The sequence below is a fragment of the Channa argus genome, chromosome 6 (assembly GCF_033026475.1).
Source record: "Channa argus isolate prfri chromosome 6, Channa argus male v1.0, whole genome shotgun sequence".
Classification (NCBI taxonomy): Eukaryota; Metazoa; Chordata; class Actinopteri; order Anabantiformes; family Channidae; genus Channa; species Channa argus.
In genome coordinates this window covers 4,310,820-4,317,322 of record NC_090202.1, presented here as the reverse complement: position 1 = coordinate 4,317,322, position 6,503 = coordinate 4,310,820, and positions in this window count along the sequence as shown.

The window sequence follows — 6,503 nt, the reverse complement described above, 5'->3', positions numbered from 1 at the left end:
GTATGCACGCCCACACATCAGCAGAGACAGGGTAATGCATGCAGCAAAGACACACGTCCTCTCCTAATCTGACTTATTTTCTTGAGCTTTGTGGCTGTTCGATGTGTAATGATCGTCTTGCCACTCCAAGTCTGGCTGCGTGTATTTTGTCATGCGCATTCTCTCGCAATGCGTCTTACTTACGCAACTTCTGCGCAGCCTCTGGATCAAGTGCCTGTCTTGTCCCTATGCATTGCTCAAGCTTGGGACTATTACAGTGCATAATTATCGGCCCAGCTCTCTAAACAGCATTCAGGCTGTTATCTGAGTCACACCTTTCTCCTGTTCAGCCAAAAAGTGTTTATAGTGTTTCTGTACTGGCAGGCAGGCAAACAGCTACAGCTAGTGTAGCTAACAGCGAACAAACAGTGTGAGCTAACTTTACTCCTAAAAGTGCTGTTCAGTGGCAATTGTGCTTGAACAAGCCTTTCAGAGGAGAGGTGAAACGTCTTGGAGAACTAGAAGCAGAAGTCCAGTTTCCACTGAACAGCACTTTGGGATAACCAAGACCTGGATGACTAAGAATCCCTTCACAGACCGGCAACTTTACTGGTTTTTAGAACATGATCGTCAGCTGTTGTGCAGCTCATGGGGTTTTAACTCATACAGTGTCACGTCCAGTGACTAGATCTGGGTTTGGTCAAACAGCTCATTGTAGCTTTTATGGCCTTTAACCCATCACTGAGTCTTTGCAAATGTCGCTCAGCACAATTAACCTTCCGCTGGGTATCATCAGCATAGCAGTGGAAATTTTTAGTGTTTTCTAATTATGTTGCCTAAAGGAGACATATATAAAGTAAAAAGTATTGGTCCTAACACAGAGCCTTGTGGAACTCCATAGCTAACCTTTGTGTGCGTGGAGGATTCATCATTAACATGAACAAATTGAAATCTATCAGATAGATAAGATTTAAACCAACCTGCAGTTCCTTTAATCTCAGTTTCATGTTCCAGTCCCAGACGTCATACTTTTTCCTCTCCAGTGCTTCGATTTGGTCTTCTGAAACTGTGCAGTGGAACATTTTGTTTGTTTAAAGTTCAGCATATTTGATTGACTATGTCAGGGCATTTTCTTTGCCACCATCTATGAGACGCTTAGTAGACAAATCACACACCCCAAAAAAAGAGGTAAGTGACACTACAACCAAAGCACTGATCCCGGATGCCTCTCCAGTACTCTGCTCTGGTTTTCTGAAACTCTGAAAATATTTTAAATAGTTAGTGATTGAGAGTTCAGAACAGTTCATGAACAGTGGACTTGTAGCTATAGATTTGACTAGTGATGATACTGCTAGCTTTAGTAGAGCAAAACTCCTTTCACCAGTTATGATACAATTTGGGCTGGATATTTAAACTTTGGGGCCAAAGACCTTCATTCATGGACTGTCTGAGCCATGCTATGCTGCTATAGGCTTAGACTGCTGGGGGGGACCACCCCCAATGCACTGAGCTCCTTTCCTCCTGTTGTCCCTCTCTCCTCTCCTCTCACCCTACAATTGTGTTTTCTCTCGTAATTTTCTCTTCTTCTCTGGCTCCCTCTCTCTGTCCCTTTCTGCAGGTGTCCCCGGGCTTTGAAGCAGTGTATTTTCCAAAGTGCAGCTACTGGTCTTACCAACCTGCCCAATGTTTTGTTGTTGCTTTTGTTGCTTTTTTTCTTTCTCTCTTCACTTTCCACTCACCCTAACCAGTCAAAGCAGATGGCTGCCCACCCTGAGCCTGGTTCTGCTGGAGATTTCGTCCGTTTCCTCTCCACTGTTGCCTAGGGCTTGCCCCAAGGGGAATTGTTGGGTTCTCTTTATACATCTTTATAGTCTTGACTTTATTCTGTAAAGTGCATTGAGATGACATTGTTGTGAATTGGCACTATTTAAATAAATTTGAATTGAAAGTTAAATTCAATATAGCTCAGAAGTTACTTGGGAACTTTAGTCATCGGCCTGCATACACCTGTACAGCTGGACTGAGGTCAGGTGACCCTGGAAGTGAAGGTCATCCCACTGATTGGCCATAACAAACTCCCTGGCAGCATTAGCTGTGTGTATGAACCAGCATGGATGTGAAATTAAAGAAGAGCCTAAAGCCAGTACTTTAATCTCCTTGTTAAATACGATAAAACCTACAGGCAAAAACAATAAGAATGTGTGACTGGACAAGTTATAGGCTGTACTGTAATAAAATATATTGGATATGTATAGTTGTGTATTGCATTACTGTTACTGTTAGGGCTTTTCAGTGGAAACTGGACTTCTGCTTGTAGTTCTCCAAGATGTTTTTTTCTCTCCTCTGAAAGGCTTGTTTAAGCACAAGTGCAGTAGCCACTGAAAAGCACTTTTAGGAGTAAAGTTAGCTCACACTGTTTGTTCGCTGTTAGCTACACTAGCTGTAGCTGTTTACATACCTGCCAGTATAGAAACACTATAAACAGTTTTTGGCTGAGCAGGAGAAAGGTGAGACTCACCTGGGGGGCTGTGGTGGCGGCTCGGCGCTTCTCCATTCAGAAGTGGGTATACTGACCGGTCTCGGAGCTTCAGTGTTCTTCACTAGCCTGAGCGTAGACTTTAAGGCACCCTATGAGATGAACCGTACTCGGCCTGTAAGGCTGAGCCTGGGAGCCTGAGCTGAGGGCAATGAAAACCTTTCAATATGGACAAATTGCTTTACGCACACACAAATCTTGCAGGTGGCAGAACAGTAGCAAAATTCCACATGTAAAAAGACAGAAAATTGTGAGGCTTTTCAGCACTTTTACTTAAAAAAGTGTTTTCTCAGATTATTAGTTAGATAGTTTTTTGAGTGAATATATTTGCACATTATTTTACATATACACAAATATTATTCACAGTTACAGATTTGTGTATGCATCCGAGTACAGACACACAAACAAACTGAAATACAAATCTGAGTACAGACACACAAATCCGAGTAGAGACACACAAATCTCAGTACGCACACACAAATCCCTGTAAGTACACACAGATTGAGACATACAAGTCTAAGTATGGATGCACAAATCCCAACACAGATGCACAAGTCTAAGTATGCACGCACAAATCCCTGTATACATACAAATAAGTTTGCTACTATTGTACTTTTGTTTTGTTTGGTGCCTTTATGGACTCTGGTGGTCCAGCTGGGACTTTGACCACATCACCCTTATCCCAATAGCGACAGCTTTTAGAAGGCAAAGTCTATACAAAGTAGAAAGTTGGTTACGTATACGTACGTTTTTTATATTGTACTATTTTACATGATTGTGGAAAAGCTTTGGTCTTTTACTGTGAGTTTTGGACTGGTTGCACAGTATTTAACCTAAAAATGTTCAGGAATGCTCAAATGTTACCAGCTGGAGACCACTAGGTTTCAGTGACAGTACTTGTAGCTGTATCTGTACATTTAATTGACAAAATATTGTTGGTTGCATATTTAAACCCCAGATTCTATGAGTATAGGCATAGCCCTCTAAGCTGTTGGCTCCACTGCTCCCAGTTGGCTGAAGTAAAAATGCTGGTTCACTGGGAGCAGAGCTCAGGTGATGCCAGTATATATACTTTGTGTGCGGACCTGAGGGATCCTGTGCTGGGCAGGGGAGAGTAACTCTTCACAACTGCACATGTGCGTGGGGATAAACCCAATAGCGACAGCTCTTAGAGAGCTACGCCTATTCTAGAATCTGGGCTTACAATATGCAACCAACAATATTTTTTTAATTAAATGTACAGATACAGGTACAAGTACTGCTAAAAAACAGAGTCACTGAAACCTGGTGGTCTCCAGCTAGTAACATTTGAGCATTCCTGAACATTTTTTACGGTAAATACTGTGCAACCAGTGCAAAACCCATAGTAAAAGACCACAGGTTTTCCACCATAATGTAAAATGTATAATATAAAAAACACAGGACTAAAGCTAGTATGGCATGCAGCAAAAGTCCCCAGCTGGGCCCTTCCCCTCCCCCACCTCGGTGCCTCGGACCACATCACTGTCATGCTAATGCCTGCATAGAGACCGCTCGTCAAAATCGCCAAACCGGTTAAAAAGCAGATACAGGTGTGGCCGGAAGGGTCGGCAGTGGCTCTTCAGGACTGTTTTGACACCACCGACTGGAATATGTTTAAGCAGGCTGCCACATACAAAAACACCACAGACCTCCAAGAGTACTCAGAGCCTCTCACTGCCTACATCAACAAGTGTATTGATGATGTAACTGTCAAAAAGAACATCACTTGTCCGGGCCAACCAGAAGCCGTGGATGACGGGGAGGTCTACAGACTGAAGACGTGGAACGCTGCCTTCAGAGCTGGAGATGAGGTGGTCCTGAGAACAGCCAGGGGCAACGTGTCCCGTGGTAGAGAGAGGCTAAGAGACAGTACTCCAGGAGGATAGCCCATCAATTCAGCAACAGCAGAGACACTCAGAGCTTGTGGCAGGGGATACAGACCATTACAGACTACAGGCCCCCACCGCAGACCTGTGACAGCAACATCTCTCTGCTTCGCTCGTTTCGAAAAACAAAACAGCTCCACAATGCACTGTCAGCACCTAGGTAGCGCGATGCGTTTAAGTGCAATGCTGAGGTCAGTGAGATGCCTACATGGACTTAAGGGAAACTTTTTTCTTAAAATATATTTTTACCTCCTCCTCTTATGTATCATATAAATATGATCTAAACACCTCCCTACGTATGATACCGTTGAGACTTACAATCTCGTAAAGCAAAACAATGCAAAGGTTAAAGTCACCTAGACTTTAGATAGGACAAATTATAATGCAAACAGACTGATTTTATGTCCGTTTTCTATGTTTGAGTAGGTGCAGCTTATGCAGGCTTTTTCAGACAGACTGCAGATCATAAAATCATCAATGTACTGCAGCAGAGCTGATCCTGCTGGTACATGCCATGTCTCGAGATTTCACCTGATGGAAAAAACCTGGACTTTCCAAAAACTCAATTAAAAAACGAAATCTCATCCAGGTAATCATCATTATTTTTATTTTATATTTAAGGAGAAATCAAACAAAGACAAATCTTTCCAGAGCTCTCGGATGGATTGGCATTTTACTGATTGCAAATAATGAACAAATCTCCACTTTCCACTCACGCATCCTTCGGTAAGAATTCACAAGACATTCACAATTTCAGCTGCTTTTCTTAAACAATTCAAAAACTGATGTAATTCCATCAGTGGCTTTTTGTTTTAAAGAGTATTGACATTTCAAATTTATTTAACAGATTAGACATGCATTGTGAGGTTGCATATCAAATGAAAAAAATAATCAAAATACATTTTGGATGATAAAACAATAAAACTAAGATTTTTAATCCCTCAGTACATAAATACAAGTGTTTAACATTAACAACTGTACGGACTTAGGCCTATTATATCCTCAGTAAAACTGTAATAAAATATTGCCATTAATCCAAATATGTTATGAGTTACTGTAATACGTAAAAAGTTGCTTTAACATAATAAAAGATGTACTATTCAGCTAGTTAACTATTTATCATATACTATATGTATGTGCCAACCAGGGTTTTTTCTGTTTTTTTTTTTATGAATTATGTATTGTGAACCGTACTGAATTGTGTGTTGTGTTATGTTTATGTGTACTTGATATGATGTCATTAGTGACACCTGATAGCTTTGATAGTTGCCTTTAATAGTTGCTGTTGTAATTTACCTTTTAAGCTTGTTGTACAGCAGTCTTGGGAACAATGTATGGCAAAGGGTTTGTTACAAAGATGCTGTTCATCTCAGCTAATGAAGGGACGTGACACGGAAACTGGAGCAGAAGAACTGACTACAAGGTGGTGGGGACTGCAACAAGGTAGAAGAGGAAGGTTCAGTGTGTAGCTGTGGAGGCACCGAGTTCAGTGAGTTCAGCCTTACTTTGAGAAACTTGTATGTATGAAACGTGAACGTGCTTGTGAGATTACTGTACTTAAACTTGTATGTATAATTGATCCGTCATCAGCTAAGTTGAGAAGCAAATACAATAAATGTTTAAAGTTTTGCATACAACAATCTCTGGAGTGAAGTATTTGCTGGACCGTCAGATTTGAGTAAAATCGCCTCTACAGTATATGAATACAAACAATAGCTAAGTGTCTCTTTTGTTGTGTTTCTTTAACCAGCATGTTTTTGCAAAAGTGTTTTAAATAATCCAAACCCCCACTTTTCTCAATAGAAAACAGGATATCTGAATCATCCCTCTTCCCCATTTTTCATTTACAGGTTAACACAGGTTTACATTAAGGCTCACTGCAACATCAGGGTGTATTATTATGTGACTTACTCTATAATAAGGACAGCTTCATGCTGATTATCTCATCCAATCCTAACCCTCTACTCTCTGCTTGCACTTCTATCACTATATGTTGCCACAGCTGTTTCTGATAAGAAAAAAAAAAAGAACTGTGTTTTCTGCCAAGACACAAGCATGCAAAACAGAAATAAAAGTCTTTC